The sequence below is a fragment of the Oncorhynchus mykiss genome, chromosome 32 (assembly GCF_013265735.2).
Source record: "Oncorhynchus mykiss isolate Arlee chromosome 32, USDA_OmykA_1.1, whole genome shotgun sequence".
Lineage (NCBI taxonomy): Eukaryota > Metazoa > Chordata > Actinopteri > Salmoniformes > Salmonidae > Oncorhynchus > Oncorhynchus mykiss.
This window is the reverse complement of record NC_050572.1, coordinates 16,789,429-16,816,030: the sequence shown is the minus strand read 5'-3', so window position 1 is coordinate 16,816,030 and position 26,602 is coordinate 16,789,429. Positions and strand designations below refer to the sequence as shown.

General features: G+C 43.7%; 1 pseudogene; it reads left to right on the top strand.

Moving 5' to 3' along the window:
• Positions 1–446: 446 nt before the first annotated feature.
• Positions 447–26,399, top strand: LOC110489395 (annotated as a pseudogene).
• The last annotated feature ends 203 nt before the right edge of the window (positions 26,400–26,602 follow it).

Sequence of the window (26,602 nt, the reverse complement as noted above, 5' to 3'; positions counted from 1 at the left end):
TATTTTCAAGCATAGTGGTGGCTGCAACATGTTATGGGTATGCTTGTAATCATTAAGGACTGGAGAGTTTTTCATTATAAATAAGAAACAGAATGGAGCTAAGCACAGTGAAAATCCTAGAGGAAACCTGGTTCAGTCTGCTTTCCACCAGACACTGGGAGATGAATTCACCTTTCAGCAGGACAATAACCTAAAACATAAGGTAAAATCTACACTGGAGTTGCTTACCAAGAAGAAAGTGAATGTTCCTGCGTTGCCAAGTTACAGTTTTTACTTAAATCTACATGAAAATCTATGGCAAGACCTGAAAATGGTTACCTAGCAATGATCAACAACCAATGACAGAGCTTGAATCATTTTGAAAATTATAATGGGGAAATGTTGCACAATTCCATGTCCATGTGTACTGTATATCACCTTTCCCTCTTACCTTGTCGGTGTCATAAATCATCGACCAGGAGATCAACCCCTATGTGGACCAATGGGTAGCATTGCCCAAGTCTTCAAACTCCTTGGAAAAGCCGGGTTTTTGGGTGTCAACAAACCAGTTGGTACAAACTACACACTTCCCTTTTTTCTCCAAATTATTTCCTCTTCTCCTGTAATTACTCATTAAACTTTTTTCTGAGTTCTGAGATATTTCTTTGCCTGATTCTGATTAATTTATGGAAAATTATGCTTAACCTATTTCACCGTCTCGTTCCTTAAAAAATGTTGTCAGTTAAATGCACTTCCCTTTGAAGAGAAGAGGATGAGTCATTTCAGACTACGTAGATGGTTTAATTAATTTAGTGTTTTCATGAACAATCACCTGAATCGGAGTGAGACAAGGAGCAATGGAAGTCTATTGTGCTTCTGTATGGTGAAGCATCATTCCCCGTGAAAGGGTCTAGATAGATAGAGCAGTAGCAAGCGATAATGGGATCCTCATAGAACCCTGAGTGCCCGATGTGTCAAACTGTGCACTGCTCTTCATCAGAAGTCAACAAAAGAAGCTCTCAAGGTCTAGCATGAGAAAATTAAGTTTAGTAATTATTTCATTCCATACCAGACTCAAGATGAAATAGGCCAAAGATTACTCTTCATTTTCATAAGAAAAGTTAAAGGTGCACTATGCAGAGATCTCTCTGCTATTTCCCACATTTTCAAAAAAATGTAATAGTTCGCCTAATTTCAGTTTATGTGACAAAACAAGCAAGTATAGAGTCGTTGTACCATCTAAACCGCTGTGAAATATATTTTCCATAACCCAAAATATTTTCAGCTGTTTGAAGCTGGTGTACAAAATCAAAAGTAAAAGACACCAAAGGAAAAATAGAAATAACACACATAGAACAGATCTACATCTCCCATTTCTATGTGAATTTGGTCAGGTCACCCAAAAATATACACATTACAGCTTTAAGGAGTGCTTAGCATGTAATTCTGGCTTTGGCCCACTCCAATGAATATGTGGAAGTGAGAAACTGCCATATTGTGGTATATATATAGTGTATATATTTTCCAACTGTGAATGTGTGTAGTCACATCCCACAACAGCTGTCAGTCGCATCTCCATTCCAGATGCTGTCCTCTACCGCCTGCAGTGTCACTGAGAAAAAAAGATGAGACTGTTGGGACAACTTTGATTCAAATTTGTATGCATACTGAACACAAATATAAACGCAATAAGCAACCATTTCAAATATTTTAGTTTCAAAGATACTGAGTTACAGTTCACATAAGGAAATCAGTCAATTAAAATGCATTCATTAGGCCCAAATCTATGGATATTAAATGACTGGGCAGGGATGCGGCTATGGGTGGGCCTTGGAGGGCATAGGCCCACCCACTTGGCAGCCAGGCCCACCCACTTGGCAGCCAGGCCCACCCACTGGGGAGCCACGCCCAGCCAATCAGAATGAGTTTGTTTTCCCCACAAATTGGCTTTATTACAGACAGAAATGTATCCTCAGCACCCAACCACCCAATCTCTCAGACGATCCCGCAGGTGAAGAAGCCGGATGTGGAGGTCCTGGACTGGCGTGGTTACACGTGGTCTGCGGTTGTGAGGACGGTTGGACGTACTGCCAAATTCTCTAAAACGACATTGGAGGCAGCTTATGGTAGAGAAATTAACATTAAATTCTCTGGCAACAGCTCTGGTGGACATTCCTGCAGTCAGCATGCCAATTGCACGCTCCCTCAAAACTTGAAACATCTGTGGCATTGTGTTGTGTGACAAAACTGCGCATTTTAGAGTGGCCTTTTATTGTTCCCAGCACAAGGAGCAACTGTTTAATGATCATGCTGATTAATCAGCTTCTTGATATGCCACACCTGTCAGGGGGGTGGATTATCTTGACAAAGGAAAAATGCTAACTAACAGGGATGTAAACAAATTTGTGCATAACATTTGAGAGAAATAAGCTTTTTGTGCAAATGGAACTTTTCTGGGATTTTGCGTTTATAATTTTGTTCAGTGTATATGATATGTATTAGAAGTTTGAGGATTTAAAGTGATGATTCATTCCAAGATGTAGTTTTGCCAGATGTTTTCAGACCTCATAAGTGGGCGAGATTGGTTCAAGTCTCACCACAAACCAATCTCGATCCAAATACAGTATATAATACACCAAATTAATAGAAACGAGAACTCATCTCGGCATTAGTCGCACTAGATGTCAAAACATCTAACAAACGTTGATTTTGAAGTCTATCTACTTCTTTAACAAAGAGAGTAATGCAGTGGAGTGGGTGTCATAGGTCGTGGGCCCTGCGGGGAAATTGGCTCATAAATCTAGCTAGGTCAGAGGAGAGTATTGACTACAAAGCCCTTCAGCATTAACAGCTGGATTAGAAAGAATGGGGACTAGGAAGGCTGTCCGAGACACACTATATTACCAGATAGTATATTAGATATCCCCTTTGTGGTTTAGCCTACACTGTAAGAGACACTGATGAGATGAGACACATATTGCTAATAGCCCAAATGTGGCACTAATAGGGATAAGCGATACCACTGTTAGGCCTATTTGTGCTATTATTGTAGCTATACAGTACCAGTCAAAAATTTTGACACACCTACTCATTCAAGGCTTTCTCTTTATTTAGACTATGTTCTACATTGTAGAATAATAATAAGACATCAAAACTATGAAATAACACATATGGAATCATGTAGTAACCAAAAAAGCGTTTTAACAAATCAAAATATATTTTAAATTTTAGATTATTTAAAAGGTAAGAATGCCAAAACACTATAGCCTACGTGTTTTGTCAGTTTTATCTCTGTAGTTTTCCTCAGAATACTAAATTGTAAAATGTTGGTCTCCCGAAATGTGCCTCCAGACATTTGTCTGGTATGTATCGCCTGATCTACTCTAACTCTAAATAGTTAGTAGTACCTTCTGTGTTACCCTGAATGCTTGTACAATAGAGATCAGGTCTGTCCCCAATATAAAGCTTCTCTATGCTAAAACATGTATTAAAGCGCTAAGCTCTCAAAGTGTGCTGTTATGAGTCTGGTTAGATTGATTGGAATGGAAGAGGACTAGGAGGCTTAGCACTGACTAGGAGGCTTAGCCTTGCACTGCTGGGATGGAGAAATACCAGGTAGACTGGGAATGGTTTTCACAGAAGAGATAGCCACTGAGGGATTTAAAATGTCAAATACAGATGACACATCCTTATCTTCAGATGACGGCAAAGACTTAGCTGAGAACCATGAGGGACGTGGATTGCAGGAGTCATTTGGAATGCAAACATGACTGTGGTGAGAATGTGGAGTGTTACTACTCTGGGAGTCACCCAATGGAATGAGAGTTCTAGGGCTCAAAGGCAATACCAAGCTGGCAAGCTCCGACCTTAGAGTAGCTCCAACTATTTCAAAGCTTTTAATTTCTTGGAACATCTCTTGAAGCTGTAATACAGTACAAAACAAAACCTTGGCAGATAGTATCAACGTATGAAACAATCACATTTCGACTACTAATCTATCCAGCGGGCACGGCCCACTCTAGTTTTTACAAATGATATCCAAGTTTGGAAGCACAAAGCCAACCTTCACATTTCATAAGATACATTTTCTTCCATAAGGACATAAGGAAAGGCGGGATAACAGTGAAACACTAGAACCAGAACAGGAAGTGTTGCACAGTCAACGGGGAGCATAGCATGGATGACCTCTCCCTCCCTCCCTCCCTCCCTCCCTCCCTCCCTCCCTCCCTGTGTGTGTGTGTGTGTGTGTGTGTGTGTGTGTGTGTGTGTGTGTGTGTGTGTGTGTGTGTGTGTGTGTGTGTGTGTGTGTGCGTGCGTGCGTGCATGCATGTGTGCGTGCGTTCGTTCGTGATGTTATTCCACCCTCAGACAGGACAGTGGGATCCAAAATTCAGCCTCTGACATTGGCCCGTCTCTCACCAGACTGACGAGGCTTGGCAACACGGCTGGGTTTTCCACTGACCAGAATTTTTCTGATAGTTCTGTTATGATGGTCCAATGTTATGTTACCCTGACTTTAGCCTCCTCAGTGCCCTCTACTCTCTCTCTCAGCCACTTAGTAATAATATAATAATATTACACATACTCTACCGGTAACTCGTTATTCTTATCCTAAATGAAGTGATTTTGAGCACACTTACTTTTTGGGATTCTAATTTACGTACTATAGCATTCTCATTGGAAGTCATGGGAACACTCTGGAGTCGCTGCCAATTAAACGGTTGGATCTCTGTAACGCCACTCTAACATTATTACTGCTCATTTTGCTGAAGAGGGGCTTTATAATGCAGTTATGTAGTCCTTATGTATACCTTCAAAGTTGTTGTTTGTTGTAAGTGGGTCATTGTTGTGCTATAGTGGAATCCCTTCCTGTCACGACACACATGTAAGGGATATCTACGGCTGACATTGTTTGCTTTCCGTTGCTCCACTACCACGCCCAGCTATTTTGCTAAAACTCTGTCGAACCTTCTGCATTTCCGGCTGTCAATATTATCCTCAACGGGGTTCCAGGCCTGTCACACATTTATCTCCAAACAGCTTTCCCCTGGCTGCAACATGAAAGACATTTGGCAGGTGAATCTGACCATTCTGGCTGGAGAGGAGAGGATAAAACTCTCTGGTGTCAAAATGTTCTTGTAGTTATTCGTCATCATTAGTGTCTGTTTATGTCTTTTTTTTCTCGCGTCTGATGTTTTGTTGGGGGTTTGTGATGTTATGAAATCTGACAGAGGTGTCAGACTGTTGTCATTTTCCCATTGAATTACTGTCTGGTTCCATTTGGCAGATTAGAGCTAGTTGATTCATGTAAATTGGCCAATTTGATATTGTTTTTCTCTTTTTACATTAAAGCATTTTGTTCAGATAGCTTGACAAATATATGGGCATGAGATCAGAACTGCAGAGAAATTCTCTATTGAAACATAAAATGGGTGCATTAACATAGATTAACTTTACTGAACATTTAAAAGATTGCTAGTTGGCCTTCAGCGCTCTCTGTCTTGTGTGGAAAGTGCCCACTCATTTCAAGCTGTGGTAACAGATATTGAAGAGAAAAGAAAGGGGGCGGTGTGGAGTTCCCTCTGCGAGATAACTGACAGTTAGATGGTTTAACACTGTGTTATTAAAGGTGCAATGTGCAGAAATCGCTCTGCCATTTCCTGGTTGCTAAAATTAAAATAGTTTGCCTAATTTCCGTTTAAGTGACAAAACAAGCAATGTATAGTGTAGAGGATCATTGTACCATCTAAACCGCTATTAAATATATTTTCGATAACTAAAAATATTGTTTTTTCGGCAGTTTGAAGCTGGTGTACAAAACCGAAGGTAAAAGACAAAAAAATGTAACTTAAGAACGGGAAGCATAGAAAAAGCATACATAGAACAGATCAACCGCTTCTTAGACTTGCCTTCAATGACAATGACAGATCTATAACTCACATAGTGATGTGAATGTGAATTTGGTCAGAATCTTTAAAGCCCTGATGTCTTACCTGTATGGGCAATTTGCATAACTGTCATGATACACCAATGATCTTATACTTTTCAAGAAAAACATGTATTCTATTTTCTACGTAGCTTTACAGCTACTTTCATTGAATACATTCACATTTAAATACATTCCAAGCCTTGCTTATTAGGTTGCCGATCACCCAGGTTACTAGGATATGCTAAAGTATATTTAATTGTTTGCATAGTGCAATTAAGTTACTTTAAAGTGATTTGGGCATGAAGCGCGAAAAATGCAAATTTAGCATTGGATTTATGCCGCAAATGCTAAAAAGTTAGCATTTGGAGATAGTGGCTCGGTGAACTAAAAACATGGCTTGCTGTCTTACGATGTCCATAGACTGCTTACAGGGTAAAGAAAACAAATGTGTATTTTGTAATGTGTGTGAACGATCCCTTTAAGAGGGAGTTTGTATGTTATGTATCCTGGGTGAACTATTCCTATAAGAGGGTGTTTGTGTTTATGTGTACTGTGCAGAGTATGGAGGCCTAGGCCTGGACTTCAGCTACAGTATTGCCGTGTCAGAGGAGCTGGGTAACATCCGCTGTGGAGGCATCCCCATGGCCATCGGAGTCCAGACTGATATGGCCACACCTGCCCTGGCTAGGTAAGGTATATACTGCACCCATCTGGCACATAGGCATGCTATTTTCTTTATGAGCCAATGAAGAATGTTTATTTTAATCTCTATGGTAATTAGCCTCTGTTTATTACACACACATAAACATGTATAAAGTCAAGCTTTTTTGAAGACACTATTATAGACCACCTAGTCATCTGAGTTTCAACATGCAACAATAACAATCCAAAACTAGGGCTCAGTGACTTCTAGAAGTATTCTAATACAGAGATTTAAATACATAGATCATGTTATTCAGGATGAGTCAATCAGCTATTCATTGTACATAGCAAAATAAGCTTAAAGGGATAGTGTGAGATTTTGGCAATTAAGCCCGCTTTATACTAAGATAAACTAATGAATTCCATTTGTATGTCTCCACGTGCAGTTTGAAGAAGTTGAAGGTAGTTTGTGAGCTACTGCGTTAGAGCAGTGACTGGAAGTATACCGGAACAGCTACTTGAACAGCTCTTCAACACCACTGTCTCTGTGTGTTGTGGTACTGTAGGTTTGGCTCTGAAGAGCTGAAGAAGGAGTTTCTGCTGCCCTCCATAACGGGAGACAAAGTGGCCTGTCTGGGAGTGAGTGAAGTGGGAGCCGGTTCCGATGTTGCTAGTAAGTTGCCTTAATTTAGTATCCCACTAGTAATTTATTATGGCCTGACTTCCGCTTCCCCTAAAGTGAATTCTCAGTAAGAACTCAACCACTCAGGTCAAAAAAGTTGGTGGATCACAGTTGTTTGGAAAAGGTTATTCTACAGAACTTGGCGTCATATTGGATTTAGATCATACAGTGTCATGGATCCAAGATGGTCTGTTTCTAATATTCTCTGTTTTTAAGCTGTGGCTCTATGGATCAGGATAAAACTGGAACTGACCAACTGGAATTAGAATTACATCTATTAAGAGTACAGTCCAAAAGCAGTGTCTGTCTCTCTCTCTCTCTCCCTCTCTCTCCCCCTCTCTCGCTCTCTCTCTCTCTCTCTCTCTCTCTCTCTCTCTCTCTCTCTCTCTCTCTCTCTCTCTCTCTCTCTCTCTCTCTCTCTCTTTCCTCCAGCCATCAAGACGAATGTGGTACGTAAAGGTGTGAGTATGTGGTGAATGGTGGTAAGATGTGGCCAGCACCAGTGGCGGTCCGTCTCACAATAACAAGTCTCTCATCTGTCTGCCTATGAACTCTCCTGGTGAGACACACTGATATATACTTTGGGGGCTTTCACACCAAATTGTTTGGAGCGGTTTTCCCTCTTAGTTCTGTTCATTTGGACTGGTGTGAACACTCTATCCGCACTCGGCAGCACACGAAACAATGCAGCGCGGTTCGCTCAAAAACGCTGCAGTCTGATTCCATCCATACCCTGGTGCGGTTCTCTGCAGGTGAGAATGCAGTCTGGACCAAACACAGGAAAAGAACCAGAAGCGTGCAGTATTATTGGTTGTTTGACTGCGAGCATTTGATTAAATGTACACAGTAGCATAACTTGACATCACTGAAATATTATGTGTGTAGCAATGCGTTTATGAGCGCATCCCATGCAGATCAGAAGAGACGGTCACTTTGAGACACAACATCGGGAGTCTGTGTATTGATGGTCAGGGAGTCCAACCAATATAGGCTACTGAATATAGCCTCCCGCATGTTGATGGATGACCAAAGCGAAAGTAATATGATGTTTGGGACACGCAAGTTATGCTTCTTGATAATCATACATGGATTTAACGTGAGAATTTTCTCCAATAAACAAATGACTTGTATTAACACTGTGGCAATGTGAAACCAACTGGACCAAATGAAAAAAAAATACAATGTAACAAATAATCAAACTCTGATTCGAACTATAGCTCAGAACTATGTGTGAAAAGCCAACTCTGTCTAAGCAAACTCTCCAACAGTCAATAGCTTCATCTCCCGTTTTTGGGCCTAATTCAGAAACAAAGTAGTCAGGTAGTCATTCAAAAATCATGTTATAAACACTATTATTGCACACAGAATGAGTCCATGCAACTCATTATGTGACTTGTTAAGCAAATGTTTACTCCTGAAGGGGTTGAATACTTACTGACTCAAGAAATTAATTAATTAATTCATTTGTAAAAATTTAGAAAAACATAATTCCACTTTGACCTTATCGGGTATTGTGTGTAGGCCAGTGACCAAAAAACTCCACAATTGAATCCATTTTAAATTCAAGGTATAACACAAGAAAATGTGGTAAAAGTCAAGATATGTGAACATTTTCTGAAGACACTGTAGATATTGACATTTCTGTAATACAGTACCTCTGATTACTCAAATTTTCAGTGCTCTTGGCACTGTGACCTAAAACCAAGGGATTACATTGTCATTTCACTCTGCTGTGTCATTCCATTAGGGAGCTAGCTCATAGTCTCTGGTGTCCCACCCAAGACCACATGATGATGCTCCATCTCTCTCTCCGTTGTTTCCCTCGCAGGGGTTCACATCGCCCGCACGATCGACAAGACGGGGATGTCTTCCGACACAGCCGAGGTCTTCTTCGATGACGTGTGCGCGCCCTGCAAGAACCTCATTGGTCAGGAGGGGATGGGCTTCACCTATCAGATAGTTAGCTTCTTTACTGGCTAATCGTTAGTATTCAGCTAACCACAGTTTGTGGTCATCAGCTATCCTTTAGCTCGAAAATCTATTGCTAGTTTTTTACGGCGCGGCTCGGACCAGAACATACCGGACCTATTTTTCTCTTCATGTCCCCGGATTTCAACCGCAAGCTCTGGACATTTATACCTGGATCTCGAAGCTAGCTGGCTGCTATCCGTGTGACTATCGGCTTACGTCGATCCCGGAGCAAACATCAATTATTCCGGAGCTAGCCAGCTGAAGAGTTCCATCAGCCACTCCTGGGCTACAATCACCTATCCGGACCCGTTTTACTGCCAACGCGGAGCCCCACCGGGCCTTTACAACTGGACTACCGACGTTATCTGCCCAAGGGAGTCATCCAGCTGGCTCCACCGTCGCGATGTTACCTTAACGCCCATCTGCGGTCCGCTAATCGTTAGCTGTCTTATTGGCTGCTATCTGAATAGATCTATCGGACAATTGTTTTCTTTTTTTCTTGGGCCTCTATAACTATATCTATTTTTTTTGTGCATTGGATTGATCCCCTCTACCACACGGAACCCCACTAATCCTACCACACGGAACCCCACTAATCCTACCGACGGAAACTCACAAGGTGGCTAAAAACAGACCTCCATCCTATGCTAGCTTGCTACCGATGGCCCGGCTAGCTGTCTGAATCGCCGTGACCCCAACCAACCTCACTACTCAAGGGACCCTTTTGATCACTCGACTAAGCATGTCTCTCCTTAATGTCAATATGCCTTGTCAATTGCTGTTCTGGTTAGTGTTTATTGGCTTATTTCACTGTAGAGCCTCTAGTCCTGCTCACTATACCTTATCCAACCTATTAGTTCCACCACCCACACATGCGATGACATCTCCTGGTTTCAATGATGTTTCTAGAGACAATATCTCTCTCATCATTACTCAATACCTAGGTTTACCTCCACTGTATTCACATCCTTCCATACATTTGTCTGTACATTATACCTTGAAGCTATTTTATCGCCCCCAGAAACCTCCTTTTACTCTCTGTTCCAGACGTTCTAGACGACCAATTCGCTTTGCTTTTAGCCGTACCCTTATCTTACTCCTCCTCTTTTCCTCTGGTGATGTAGAGGTGAATCCAGGCCCTGCAGTGCCTAGCTCCACTCCTATTCCCCAGGCGCTCTCTTTTGATGACTTCTGTAACCGTAATAGCCTTGGTTTCTTGCATGTTAACATTAGAAGCCTCCACCCTAAGTTTGTTTTATTCACTGCTTTAGCACACTCTGCCTGGCTTAGGAAGACCACCAAAAATTCTGAAATGTTCATCCCTAACTACAACATTTTCAGACAAGATAGAACTGCCAAAGGGGGCGGTGTTGCAATCTACTGCAAAGATAGCCTGCAGAGTTCTGTCCTACTATCCAGGCCTGTACCCAAACAATTTGAACTTCTACTTTTAAAAATCCACCTCTCTAAAAACAAGTCTCTCACCGATGCCACTTGCTATAGACCACCCTCTGCCCCCAGCTGTGCTCTGGACACCATATGTGAACTGATTGCCCCCCATCTATGTTCAGAGCTCGTGCTGCTAGGCGACCTAAACTGGAACATGCTTAACACCAGAGCCATCCTACAATCTAAGCTTGATGCCCTAAATCTCACACAAATTATCAATGAACCTACCAGATACAACCCCAAAGCAGTAAACACGGGCACCCTCATAGATATCATCCTAACCAACTTGCCCTCTAAATACACCTCTGCTGTCTTCAACCAAGATCTCAGCGATCACTGCCTCATTGCCTGCAGCCGTAATGGGTCAGCGGTCAAACGACCTCCACTCATCACTGTCAAACGCTCCCTGAAACACTTCAGTGAGCAGGCCTTTCTAATTGACCTGGCCGGGGTATCCTGGAAGGATATTGATCTCATCCCGTCAGTAGAGGATGCCTGGTTATTTGAAAAAAATGCCTTACTAACCATCTTAAATAAGCATGCCCCATTCAAGAAATTTAGAACCAGGAACAGATATAGCCCTTGGTTCTCCCCAGACCTGACTGCCCTTAACCAACACAAAAACAACCTATAGTGTTCTGCATTAGCATCGTGATATGCAGCTTTTCAGGGAAGCTAGAAACCATTATACACAGGCAGTTAGAAAAGCTTTTTCAAGCAGAAATTTGCTTCCTGCAACACTAACTCAAAAAAGTTCTGGGACACTGTAAAGTCCATGGAGTATAAGAACACCTCCTCCCAGCTGCCCACTTCAGATAGGAAACACTGTCACCACTGATAAATACACTATAATTGAGAATTTCAATAAGCATTTTTCTACGACTGGCCATGCTTTCCACCTGGCTACCCCTACCCCGGTCAACAGCACTGCACCCCCCACAGCAACTCGCCCAAACCTCCCCCATTTCTCCTTCTCCCAAATCCAGTCAGCTGATGTTCTGAAAGAGCTGCAAAATCTGGACCCCTACAAATCAGCCGGGCTAGACAATCTGGACCCTTTCTTTCTAAAATTATCTGCCGAAATTGTTGCCACCCCTATTACTAGCCTGTTCAACCTCTCTTTCGTATCGTCTGAGATTCCCAAAGATTGGAAAGCAGCTGCGGTCATCTTCCTCTTCAAAGGGGGGGAAACTCTTGACCCAAACTGCTACAGACCTATATCTATCCTACCCTGCCTTAAGGTCTTCGCAAGTCAACAAACAGATTACCGACCATTTCGAATCTCACCATGAGATTTCGAATCTCACCACCAGCGATGTAATTTACAAAATAGCCTCCAATACCCTACTCAACAAATTGGATGCAGTCTATCACAGTGCCATCCGTTTTGTCACCAAAGCCCCATATACTACCCACCATTGCGACCTGTACGCTCTCGTTGGTTGGCCCTCGCTTCATACTCGTCGCCAAACCCACTGGCTCCATGTCATCTACAAGATCCTGCTAGGTATCTCAGCTCGCTGGTCACCATAGCATCACCCACCTGTAGCACGCACTCCAGCAGGTATATCTCCCAGGTCATCCCCAAAACCAATTATTTATTTGGTCGCCTCTCATTCCAGTTCTCTGCTGCCAATGACTGGAACGAACTTCAAACATTTCTGAAACTGGAAACACTTATCTCCCTCACTAGCTTTAAGCACCAGCTGTCAGAGCAGCTCACAGATTACTGCACCTGTACATAGCCCATCTATAATTTAGCCCAAACAACTACCTCTTTCCCTACTGTATTTATTTATTTATTTATTTTGCTCCTTTGCACCCCATTGTTTTTATTTCTACTTTGCACTTTCTTCCACTGCAAATCTACCATTCCAGTGTTTTACTTGCTATATTGTATTTACTTCGCCACCATGGCCTTTTTTTTGCCTTTACCTCCCTTATCTCACCTCATTTGCTCACATCGTATATAGACTTGTTTCTACTGTATTATTGACTATGTTTGTTTTTCTCCATGTGTAACTCTGTGTCGTTGTATGTGTCGAACTGCTTTGCTTTATCTTGGCCAGGTCGCAATTGTAAATGAGAACTTGTTCTCAACTTGCCTACCTGGGTAAATAAAGGTGAAATAAATAAAACATTAATAAAAGATGCTGCAGTTCCAGGAAGAGAGACTTTGGGCGGTGGGCAATAGTAAACAAACCTCTCCAATTCAGTCCTGTTTCTTTCCTCCCTCCCCCACTCTGCCTCTCTCTCTCCTTCCTATCAATACTCTACTCTGTATTTCCGTCTGTGGGGGTTTTCCGGTATTCCTTAAACTGTTTCTAGTTCAAGGAGAGACGTCGTCAATTTGAAACTTAATCCAAACGTCATTTTTCATAATGGGTTCAAAGGGTTTCCGCATGTCAGCCAGTGTGACGAAAGAAGGAAGTTCATAGCCAGGCTAAACCAGTTCAGAAACATCAGAGTCAATACAGTTACACAACATAGTTTTTTTCACTGCAGAGTTGACTTTCAGTTCATTCCACGGACATTCTGGACATTCAGATTGGTAATTTTGCTCAGGAAATGAAATCTAATTCGTTTAGGCATCTAATCAGAAAAGAGTTCCCATTGTCGCACTTCATGGACAAAATACATGTGGTTTCCATGGTTTTTAAGAATGTAGCCAAGGTAATAACTGTAATTGAATGACCCCAGTGTTAATTTGTCGATTTGCGTTTTTCTGTTTTCTTTTTAATACGCGAGACGTCAGGATACTGTCTGATAGAGGAGGCGCTGATGAGGGGCGGCAGGTACTGTAGCCTAGTGGTTAGAGCTTTGGGCAAGTAACCAAATTACTATTATTATTTAGACTGTGCTTGATAACAGTCTGGGTAGCTTCTTATCCATTTATTCATTGACTGTTACACTAAACACAAACCCATAGACACACACACACACACACACACACACACACACACACACACACACACACACACACACACACACACACACACATAGACACACAAACACACACACATATAGACAGACAGTTATATCTGTATATGCTCATTGATTTGTATCATCCACCCACTTCCAAGTTAAAACTAGTTTCACACAAAGAGGGGAAAAAATAGGACATGATGTCACGTTCTGACCTTTATTTCTGTTTTGTATTTATGTAGTATGGTCAGGGCGTGAGTTGGGTGGGCAGTCTATGTTTGTTTTTCTATGTTTTGGGGCAGTTCTATGTTTTCGGCCTAGTATGGTTCTCAATCAGAGGCAGGTGTCATTAGTTGTCTCTGATTGAGAATCATACTTAGGTAGCCTGGGTTGCACTGTTTGTTTGTGGGTGATTGTCTATGTTAGTGGCTTGTGTCAGCACAGGTCTCATTTTGTAGCTTCACGGTCGTATTTGGTTTATTGTTTTCGTTACTCTTTTGCATAGTGTTCAGTCTTTCTTTATTAAAGATTCACCATGGACACTTACCACGCTGCGTATTGGTCCTCAGATCCATCTCGCCTCTCCTCTTCAGATGAAGAGGAGGACGGCCGTGACAGAATCACCCACCAACCAAGGACCAAGCGGCGTGGTAGAAAACAGCGACGACAGCAGCAGCAGCAGCGGCAGCAACAACAACAGCGGCCGGCTTCACAGGACTACACAACTTGGGAGGAGATAGACAGATGGGCCATCGACCCAGGGAGAGTGCCGGAGCCCGCCTGGGATTCGATGGAGCAGTGCAAGGAAGGTTACAGGAGAATGAGGTTGGCGAAGGCAGCACGGCAGTGCGACAGGTACGAGAGACAGCCCCAAACATTTTTTGGGGGGGGGCACACGAGGGGTGGAGCTAAGCCAGGTAGCAGACCTGCGCTCACTCCTCGTGCTTATTATAAGCAGCAAGATACTGGGCAGGCACCGTGTTATGCGGTTAAGCGCACGGTGTCGCCAGTACGTGTCCATAGCCCGGTGCGCTATAGGACAGCCCCCCGAGAGTGTCATGCGAGTGCGGGCATCGAGCCAGGGCGTATGGTGCCTGCTCAGCGGGTCTGGTCGCCGGTACGCAGTTTTGGCCCAGGGTATCCTGCGCCGGCTCTGCGTGCTGTGTCTCCGGGGCGCTGGGAGGGTGCAGTGCGTCCTCTGCCCGCGCTCCGCTCGTGCCGGGCGAATGTGGGAATGGAGCCTAAGGGAGAGGTGCGTGTAGTAAGCACTAGATCTCCCGTGCTTACCCACAGCCCGGTTCAACCTGTGCCTGCACTCTGGAGGGTCCGGGCTAGAGTGGTTATCCAGCCTGGGGAAGTGGTGCCAAGGTTGCGCACCAGAGCTCCAGTGCTCCCCCACAGCCCGGTCCTTCAGGTGCCTCCTCTTAACCCCAAGCCTCCTGAAGGTCTTCCCAGTCTGGTGGTTCCTGTGGCAGCCCCACGCACCAGGCTGTCTCTCTGTCTCCTCCCTGCAGGGGGTCCTGTCTGTCTGGCGCCGCTGCCGGAGTCTCCCGCCTGTCCGGCGCCGCTGCCGGAGTCTCCCGCCTGTCCGGCGCCGCTGCCGGAGTCTCCCGCCTGTCCGGCGCCGCTGCCGGAGTCTCCCGCCTGTCCGGCGCCGCTGCCGGAGTCTCCCGCCTGTCCGGCGCCGCTGCCGGAGTCTCCCGCCTGTCCGGCGCCGCTGCCGGAGTCTCCCGCCTGTCCGGCGCCGCTGCCGGAGTCTCCCGCCTGTCCGGCGCCTCTGCCGGAGTCTCCCGCCTGTCCGGCGCCTCTGCCGGAGTCTCCCGCCTGTCCGGCGCCTCTGCCGGAGCCTCCCGCCTGTCCGGCGCCTCTGCCGGAGCCTCCCGCCTGTCCGGCGCCTCTGCCGGAGCCTCCCGCCTGTCCGGCGCCTCTGCCGGAGCCTCCCGCCTGTCCGGCGCCTCTGCCGGAGCCTCCCGCCTGTCCGGCGCCTCTGCCGGAGCCTCCCGCCTGTCCGGCGCCACTGCCGGAGCCTCCCGCCTGTCCGGCGCCACTGCCGGAGCCTCCCGCCTGTCCGGCGCCTCTGCCGGAGCCTCCCGCCTGTCCGGCGCCTCTGCCGGAGCCTCCCGCCTGTCCGGCGCCGCTGCCGGAGCCTCCCGCCTGTCCGGCGCCGCTGCCGGAGCCTCCCGCCTGCCCGGCGCCGCTGCCGGAGCCCCCCGCCTGTCCGGCGCCGCTGCCGGAGCCCCTTTGCCCAGAGCCCCTCTGTCCCGAGCAGCTGCCCCTCTGTCCCGAGCAGCTGCCCCTCTGTCCCGAGCAGCTGCCCCTCTGTCCCGAGCAGCTGCCCCTCTGTCCCGAGCAGCTGTCTCTCTGTCCCGAGCAGCTGTCCCTCTGTCCCGAGCTGCCCCTCTGTCCAGTGGGGTCATTGAGAGGGGTGGTCATGCTGAGTAAGCCACGGAGGCGGACAATAAGGCGGACTAAGACAATGATGAGGTGGGGTCCGCGTCCCGCGCCAGAGCCGCCACCGCGGACAGATGCCCACCCAGACCCTCCCCTATAGGTCAAGGTTTTGCGGCCGGAGTCCGCACCTTTGGGGGGGGGTACTGTCACGTTCTGACCTTTATTTCTGTTTTGTATTTATGTAGTATGGTCAGGGCGTGAGTTGGGTGGGCAGTCTATGTTTGTTTTTCTATGTTTTGGGGCAGTTCTATGTTTTCGGCCTAGTATGGTTCTCAATCAGAGGCAGGTGTCATTAGTTGTCTCTGATTGAGAATCATACTTAGGTAGCCTGGGTTGCACTGTTTGTTTGTGGGTGATTGTCTATGTTAGTGGCTTGTGTCAGCACAGGTCTCATTTTGTAGCTTCACGGTCGTATTTGGTTTATTGTTTTCGTTACTCTTTTGCATAGTGTTCAGTCTTTCTTTATTAAAGATTCACCATGGACACTTACCACGCTGCGTATTGGTCCTCAGATCCATCTCGCCTCTCCTCTTCAGATGAAGAGGAGGACGGCCGTGACACATGAACTTCCTCACACAGCAACTTAATCACAGCCTCTGTGTACTCCACCCTCTGTAATACAATTGACAAACAACTATATATATATATATAGTTGTTTGTCAATTGTATTACAGAGGGTGGAGTACACAGAGGCTGTGATTAAGTTGTGTATATATATATATATATATATATAGACCCATTTCCCAGCCACATCATGAAAAGTAGTGCGCGCAGTTTGGAATCAGAAAGCTCTTTGTTTACCTAGGAGTGGATACGATCACATGCAATTTCAAATGCAGCTCATGCAAGTTAACCAACATGTAATCAAACAGGTAATCATCGCAGATGTCATCAGAGCAGTTGTTCTCAAATCTGTTCTCTAGGACCTCCAGACAATTTTATTTTAGCGCTGATTAATCTAATCAAGGGTTTGCTGATTAGTTGTCAAGTTGAATCAGGTGTGCTAGCTCTGGAATAGATCAAATCCATAGAATGGCTGTGGGTCCTCAAGGAGAGGTTTGAGAACCACTGCATCAGAGGTTGATTACCTAGCAAACTAGCAAGTACTGCTGAGCAAATCACGTTTTTTGATTTCAATATTTTTTTTAAACATTAAATGAGCTATGCATTATGTGGGTTGAATGCTGTAACAACACAGAATAAAACAATCAATAAAAGTCCCATGATGGTAGTGACTGCCCATTACTGCTTATCACTTATTAACCACAGTTTATTCACAACTTTAATTTAATGAAATAATTAAGTTGTTGCGTATGTTACATTTGTTTTATTTGATGACTTTATTATTTCATTCCAAGTTATCATATCATCTCTATAGAGCTGCTGTCTGACAGAATCAGGTTAATTAGTTCTTTAAAAAATGAAAAAAGGTCAAATATCACTAACAGAGCTAGGTAAAGCCAGAATAATATACTTGTTGAACATAGCTATAAAGGGGAAAGGGGACACTTAGTCAGTTGTACAACTGAATGCCTTCAACTGAAATGTGTCATCTGCATTTAACCCAAACCCTTCAGTCTTGTGCGCTTTCGTGGTCATCACTCACTCACTGTTAAGTTTGTCAAGGTCCTGACTTTAGCGTTAGCTATCCTGCTACAGAGCTTGTTGGTGAGGGAATGCACACATCAAGTTTCAAATTGTATTAGTCTTATATACGGGATACACATGGAATACACCATTCAATGAAATGCTTACTTGCAGGTTGCTTCTCAACAACGCAACAACAATAAGAAATAATAAAAGATAAGAATACGAACATAAAGTAAATGTCTCAGTAGAATAAACATTTTAGCACGCATTGTAGCACAAGTATATTACACGGCATGTATACTGAACAAAAATATAAATGCAACATTCAACAATTTCTATGATTTTACTGAGTTACAGTTCATATAAGGAAATCAGCCATTTCACTTGGAATACAACCATGCATGTGTGGTTCACAGATACTTTAAACAAAAAAGGTAGGGGTGTATGTCACGTTCTGACCTTTTATTTCCTTTGTTTTGTCTTTTTTTTAGTATGGTCAGGGCGTGAGTTGGGGTGGGCAGTCTATGTTTGTTTTTCTATGTTTGGTTTCTGTTTCGGCCTAGTATGGTTCTCAATCAGAGGCAGGTGTCGTTAGTTGTCTCTGAATGAGAATCATACTTAGGTAGCCTGGGTTTCACTGTTGGTTTGTGAGTGTTTGTTTCCGTGTTAGTGTTTGTCGCCATACGGTACTGTTTCGGTTTTTGTAGATTTCACGTTATCTTTTATTGTATTTATTAAAATATCGTCATGAACACTTACCACACTGCCTCTTGGTCCGATCCTTACTCCTCTTCAGACGAAGAGGAAATCCGCCGTTACAGTGTAGATAAGAAAACCAGTCAGTATCTTGTGTGACCACCATTTGCCTCATCTCTTTCACATAGAGTTGATCAGGCCTGTGGAATGTTGTCCCACTCCTCTTCCACTCCTCTTCATTGGCCTTGCGAAGTAGCTGGCTATTGGAGGGATCTGTAATACACTGTCGTACTTGTCAATCCAGAGCATCTCAAACATACTCAATGGGTGACATGTCTGGTGAGCATGCAATAGGCTTGAATATTTTCCCGGTATTTTACATGTTCCATCCCGAGAATAAATCACTTTTTTCCCAGGTAACCCGGTATTTCCCTCCAAAACCGGAAGTGTCATTCAAAAGCTTATAAAGCATATAAATAGGCCTATGTCTGGATTTGAATAGAGCTTTGAAAATTCAAGCCTGATGCTACCTGAGTGATGATCCGTACATTAAATTAATTTAATGAGCCCAAGCCCCAAAAAGCCCAAATTATTGTACCATTATCCAATAGGATAGAATAAATGATACAGGTTACTGCACATTACATATTTCAGAAAAACAAAAGTCCATAGATGTAGCTAACTATATGCTCGGGTAAATACATGAAACTAGCTCCAGTAGGCTAATCTTTTTGAGTGTGAACTGTATTACTGAACTGTATTGTATTATACTGTATTATATGGACTGGAATTAAGCACATCATTCAGACCATGATGAAGTGGGAAGTCACATACGATTCTGGTGCAGCAGATGTGCAAAGCTGTCATCGAGGCAAAGGATGGCTACTTTGAAGAATCTCAAATATAAAATATATGTTGATTTGTTTAACACTTTTTTGGTTAATACATGAATCCATATGTGTTACTTCATAGTGTTAGAAAAACCCTGGAATGAGTAGGTGTGTCCAAACTTGTGACTGGTACTGTATGTCTATATGTCAATCTAGAACAAGGATGATCTATTTTGGATGCAATTTGAATGGAGTTGAGAGAAAGACTGCGAGAGAGTGCACTGATTTAAAGCAACGTTAATCGAGTGAACAAAACAAAATATTTTGTTTACAAATTAAGTCAGATGGAGATGGGTAAATTAAACACGCATTCTGTCTTTATATTATTGTAGCATAGGCCTACCTCTCACAAGAAAAAAGTGACCATGATAAGATGACAGGCATTGTGAATTGTGCTCCACACTGAGATGGGCTTTCTGTCCCCACCCTGAGCGTGGAGGATTCATCATGCAGAGGCCGTATAGAAACCAGATTTAGACATTGCATATAATTTAACAGTTCCATTTCCCGCCATGCTGTTCATATAAATAATTTATTATAATTTATCAGTTTTTCGTAGTTATTTATTTAAAAGGGCGTGATTTTGGGAGGTAAATCCCGGTAAATCTTGGTAACCAGGTCCCCGCCATTCAACCGTAGTATGCAAGCCATGGAAGAACTGGGACATTTTTAGCTTCCAGGAAATGTGTACAGATCCTTGCGACATGGGGCTGTGCATTATCATGCTGAAACATGAGGTGATGGCACGACAATTTATGGCACGACAATTCAAATTGCCATAGCTAAAATGCAATTGGGTTCAATTTCTGTATCTTGTCTGCCCATACCATAACTGCACCGCCACCATGGAGCACTCTGTTCACAAAATTGACATCTGCCATTTGCCTAGTACAGTTCAAACCGGGATTCATCTGCGAAGAGCACACTTCTTCAGCGTGCCAGTCGCCATCGAAGGTGAGCATTTGCCCACGGAAACCGGTTACGACACCGAACTGCAGTCAGGTCAAGACCCTGGTGAAGACGGTTTCTGACAGTTTGTGCAGAAATTCTTTGGTTGTGCAAACCCACAGTTTCATCAGCTGTCTGGGTGGCTGGTCTCAATTGATCCCGCAGGTGAAGAAGCCGGATGTGAAAGTCCTGGACTGCCGTTTTTACATGTGGTCTGAGGTTGTGAGGCCAGTTGGACTGCCAAATTCTCTAAAACGACATTGAAGGCAGCTTATGGAAGAGAAATTAACATTAAATTCTAAGACAACAGCTCTGGTGGACATTCCTGCAGTCAGCATGCTGTCGCGTCTTTGGTTATGCCGGATTAAGTGATATTACATGCTATTCTATAAAATCCTAAATCCGTAATTAATATTACCTGATTGAGCTAATCATGTAAATCATGTAAATGTAATTAACTATTTCGGGGCACCACAAAATAATATTTATAGAACTGTTATCTTCCGAATAAACTCTTAAAGACCTAGTAATATTTTACATCAATAGCAGTCAATATTAATCATCACCTTAATTCAGTCTCATCTGAAAGTTGTCAATTGTTGGTTATCTTCACGAGCCCTGGCTAACAAGTTGAATCAGCAATACAAAATTGGGTTTAATTATTTATTTACTAAATACCTAACTAATCACACAGAATTACATATACAAAGACTGAATCGTACCTTGATTACAAATTACGTCCTAAAGGAAAACGTCCCTGGCGGGCGGAACAGATATGACAGCTGGTTACGCAAAAGAAAAGGGGCTGGGTTTGAGTGAAAGAGCGGGAAGACTGAGGGACAAAGGGAGAAGCTGTGCTATCGTAAATACGGTATCTTATGCATTCTAAATTACCGCCCATTTGGAAAAGGAAAATGCAATAAATATTTACTCTGAGCTGCCCTTCGGTTTGGTTTGGTGGTAGATGGAATGCCATGTTGCCAAACCGAGTCCTTTGAAGAATGTCTCTGGTGGTCAATTGGATACGTTGTAGTAACGTCATTGTGTGGTAGACGGAAGACTCTATCTGTTCTTTCCTAGCCCGCATTTGCAGCTGCTGTGGCTAACTCAACGGCTAGGAGGTATCACTTCTGTAGTGAACAAGAGTTCAAAGTTCATACCATTCGCAACCAAAGCTCACGCTGAGGTTGGCTTAGTTCTGTAGTTGACATGTTAGTCCTTTTAACGCAGAGGCTGCAGACCTCACGTACTTGGAACAGGAGGTTACATTTTCGTCGAGGCTTTATATAGTGGCGCGAGAAGGGTGTATCTGAAAAGTTTTATAACCCATGTCTCTTCACAGGGGCGGGCCACTGATTGAGGAGAGCCCTAACCTTATGAAAACCCAAATCTCTCATTTGGAAGCTAAAATTTAATTGAATCTCTTAACCAATAATTTTATATTCAAACATTTAAATTGAACAACAATTCCATGTGAATCCGATAACTCTGATGTGTAGACTTTCCACTGTAGAGTTTATGTCATCCTATCATTGAGGAGAATGTCTCAGGTGACAACTGAACTGACATCATATTCATTAAGTACCACCGCATATGTTCAATTGGTCGGATTACCAGAATATAGTTAATTTCCCCCCACCTTCTGATGTTCCCAGAATCTCTATGTTAACCAAGGGGTTTTCAAATTTCATATCAGTAGGGTAGAGAGAGGAAAAAGGGGGGAAGAGATATTTATGACTGTCATAAACCAACCCCCAGGCCAACGTCATGACAATGCCAATTACATGCACCCTCAAAACTTGAGCCATCTTTGGCATTGTGTTGTGTGACAAAACTGCATATTTTAGAGTGGCCTTTCACTGTCCCCTGCACAAGTTTCACCTGTGTAATGATCATGCTGTTTAATCAGATTATTGATATGCCACGTCTGTCAGGTGGATGGATTATTTTGGCTTTAGTAGAAATGCTCATTAACAGGGATGTAAGCAAATTTGTGCTCAAAATTTGAGAGAAATAAGCTTTTTGTTCAGTGTAGATAGAAACTGTCTCTGAGCCTGTTGGTATCAGACCTCATGCTCTGATACCATCTTCCCGATGCTGTGGGCCTTCTTCCATGATGCTGTGGGCCTTCTTCAGGCATTGTTTCGAGAAAATTTCCTGAATAGGTGAGAGCATGGTCCCAGTGATGTACTGGCCATCTTAACCACCTGCTGGAGGGCCTTGCAGTTGTAGACGGACCAATTCCCATACCAGGCCGTGATGCAACCATAATCCCCTCAAACGTGACGTTTGCTTGTAAACAAAAAAAATCTCTATATTACTGTTCAGTAACCATGAGGGACAACATCATCCAGGACACCATTCAGTACACCAGACAGAGGAAGATCTTCAAGATGTCTGTTCTCTACCACCAGTCAGTCCACGTCAGACTGGCTGAGCTGGAGACAGAGATCGAGCTGCTGCACTCCCTCCTCTATCGCTCCACAGGTGGGTGTATTCAAGATAAGGTAATGAATGCGTCCCAAATGGCACCTCATTCCTGATGTAGTGCACTACTTTTGACCAGGACCCAAAAGGCTATGGTCAAATGTAGTGCACTACACAGGGAAATTGTGGAATGTAGTGCACTACATAGGGAATAGGGTGCTATTTGGGACAATGACTGATTTCCATGGGGAAAGGCCTGACAGGCCTCGATTGGTGAGGGTGAGCACTAAGGACTTAGGAAAGGAAACCACCAAAGATGTTAGATACAGCCACAAACTTACAGCAACATCAGTGAAATTCAACTCTCCTTGTGTCCCCCCAGCTTTGTACATCAAGGGCAACGATGTGACTAAGCTGGCATCCATGGCTAAGCTGAAGGCAGGCCATCTGTCCAGGGAGGTGGGGGACAGCTGCCTGCAGTACTGGGGAGGAATGGGCTTCTCCAGCGATGTCCTCGTCAGCAGGTTTTACAGGTGAGTGGAGAAGAAGAAAATCTAAAAGAAGGTTCAGGACAGCAGCTTAATTCAATGACACATTTTGGAGAAAACTCCTTGTCAAAGAACTGAATAAACTCTGCAACACTTTATGTGAAGGTTACAAGTTCAGCGTATCAACCTGTCATAAGCCATTACTAAATGTTTTGTTTGCTAACCATTCATGAAGTTCATATTATTTATATTATATCATTTGTTCATGGATGTATTAACAAGTCCTACATGCATAAACTATGATAAGTTGCTTATTAGCTGATATGCAAATTAAGTGTTAGCTAACTCCACAAGGGTTTTATGGAGCCACTGTCGAATGCTGTGCTTTCATTGGTCAGATGATGCAGTACAGGTCTGTTTACCTCTCACAGTAGTCCACTGCTTTATCGTTGTTACTACTGTACTCTGATGTGGCAAATCAAGGCAATGAGACATGGGCTGTGTTTCAGAGCTTAGATGTTGCTAACGCCTGGATAGGTATTTTAAGTATAAACTAACCACATCTATGTTATAGCAATTTGTCAGTCGATGACAGTCGATTACGTGGCACGGAACCATTGGTTGTTAGCTGTAGAACGCACCCTAATTCCTATGTAGTGCACTACTTTTGACCAGAGCCCTATAGGACCTGGTAAAAAGTAGTGCACTAGGTAATAGTGTGCCATTTGAGATATTCAATGATAGGCATCTGGGGGTCAAGGGTCACTGTCACTGTTAGTTGAAAAGATCTCAGTTTCATCACTTCCACAAACCCTTTCTATGTACAAACACTGTTCATATGCAATATGCAGATAGATAGTGTACGGAGGAAATTAATGTCTGGTCTAAACCAGTTGAGCAACCAACTCTCTGTTATTATCTATACATTGTCACTTTAATAACTCTACCTATGTGTACATATTACCTCAATTACCTCAACACCGGTGCCCCTGCACATTGACTCTGTACCAGTACCACCTGCATATAGCCCTGCTATTGTTATTTACTGGTGCTCTTAAATTATTTGTTATTCTTATCTCTTACTTTTTTTGTTGTTGGTATTTTCTTAAAACTGCATAGTTGGTTAAGGGCTTGTAAGTAAGCATTTCACTGTAAGGTCGACTACACCTGTATTCAGCACATGGGGCGGCAGGGTAGCCTAGTGGTTAGAGCGTTGGACTAGTAACCGGAAGGTTGCAAGTTCAAATCCCCGAGCTGACAAGGTACAAATCTGTTGTTCTACCCCTGAACAGGCAGTTCCTAGGCTGTCATTGAAAATAAGAATTTGTTCTTAACTGACTTGCCTAGTTAATTAAAATAAATTAATGGGACAAATACAATTTGATTCAATTTTTTTGTCAATATAGTTATGCAACAGTGATGTTGACTTTCGATACTACCAATCAAATCAAATGTTATTTGTCACATACACATGGTTAGCAGATGTTAATGCGAGTGTAGCGAAATGCTTGTGCTTCTAGTTCCGACAATGCAGTAATAACCAACAAGTAATCTAGCTAACAATTCCAAAACTACTACCTTATAGACACAAGTGTAAGGGGATAAAGAATATGTACATAAAGATATATGAATGAGTGATGGTACAGAGCGGCATAGGCAAGATACAGTAGATGGTATTGAGTACAGTATATATATATATATGAGATGAGTATGTAAACAAAGTGGCATAGTTAAAGTGGCTAGTGATACGTGTATTACATAAAGATGCAGTAGATGATATAGAGTACAGTATATACGTATAGATATGAGATGAATAATGTAGGGTATGTAAACATTATATTAGGTAGCATTGTTTAAAGTGGCTAGTGATATATTTTACATCATTTCCCATCAATTCCCATTATTAAAGTGGCTGGAGTTGAGTCAGTGTGTTGGCAGCAGCCACTCAATGTTAGTGGTGGCTGATTAACAGTCTGATGGCCTTGAGATAGAAGCTGTTTTTCAGTCTCTCGGTCCCAGTTTTGATGCACCTGTACTGACCTCGCCTTCTAGATGATAGCGGGGTGAACAGGCAGTGGCTCGGGTGGTTGTTGTCCTTGATGATCTTTATGGCCTTCCTGTGACATCGGGTGGTGTAGGTGTCCTGGAGGGCAGGTAGTTTGCCCCCGGTGATGCGTTGTGCAGACCTCACTACCCTCTGGAGAGCCTTACGGTTGTGGGCGGAGCAGTTGCCGTACCAGGCGGTGATACAGCCCAACAGGATGCTCTCGATTGTGCATCTTTAGAAGTTTGTGAGTGCTTTTGGTGACAAGCCAAATTTCTTCAGCCTCCTGAGGTTGAAGAGGCGCTGCTGCGCCTTCTTCACGATGCTGTCTGTGTGGGTGGACCAATTCAGTTTGTCTGTGATGTGTACGCCGAGGAACTTAAAACTTACTACCCTCTCCACTACTGTTCCATCGATGTGGATAGGGGGGTGTTCCCTCTGCTGTTTCCTGAAGTCCACAATCATCTCCTTAGTTTTGTTGACGTTGAGTGTGAGGTTATTTTCCTAACATCACACTCCGAGGGCCCTCACCTCCTCCCTGTAGGCCGTCTCGTCGTTGTTGGTAATCAAGCCTACCACTGTTGTGTCGTCCGCAAACTTGATGATTGAGTTGGAGGCGTGCGTGGCCACACAGTCGTGGGTGAACAGGGAGTACAGGAGAGGGCTCAGAACGCACCCTTGTGGGGCCCCAGTGTTGAGGATCAGCGGGGTGGAGATGTTGTTGCCTACCCTCACCACCTGGGGGCAGCCCGTCAGGAAGTCCAGTACCCTGTTGCACAGGGCGGGGTCGAGACCCATGGTGTTAAATGCCGAGCTGTAGTCGATGAACAGCATTCTCACATAGGTATTCCTCTTGTCCAGATGGGTTAGGGCAGTGTGCAGTGTGGTTGAGATTGCATCGTCTGTGGACCTACAGTAGTTCATTCCATGAACATTCTGGGTCAGATTGGTAATTTTGCTCAGGAAATGAAACTTTAATAATTGAAGCATCTAATCAGAAAAGAGTCCCCATTGTCGTACTTCATGGACGAAAATAGTACGTGGTTTACATGTTTTTTAAGAATGTGGCCGAGGTTATAACTGTCATTGAATGACCCCAGTGTTCATTTGTTTTTCTTTTCTTTTTTATTCGCAGAGGCGCCAGGTTATTGTCCATTGGAGGAGGTGCTGATGAGGTAATGCTGTCAATCATCTGCAAGTACATGGACACCCTACCCAAGGCCCCAGACAAGAATTGATGTCACAGTGCTAGTGTCTCTTTCCCTTGAGCTACACGTCAATCCAGAACATTAGGCGGATTGGATTATGCTGAGCCGCTGGACACAAGTCTATGGCCTGTGACATAAATGGGCAAAAGCGGTGAGGGAGGAGCACTCTTCTCAAATTGAACAGTAATCTCCCCCACTGTCATTTTGTCAACAAGGCAGCATGGTATGTTGTCCAGAAACATTTCTTTCCATTAAATATATGTTAGAATTTTCAAACAAGGCA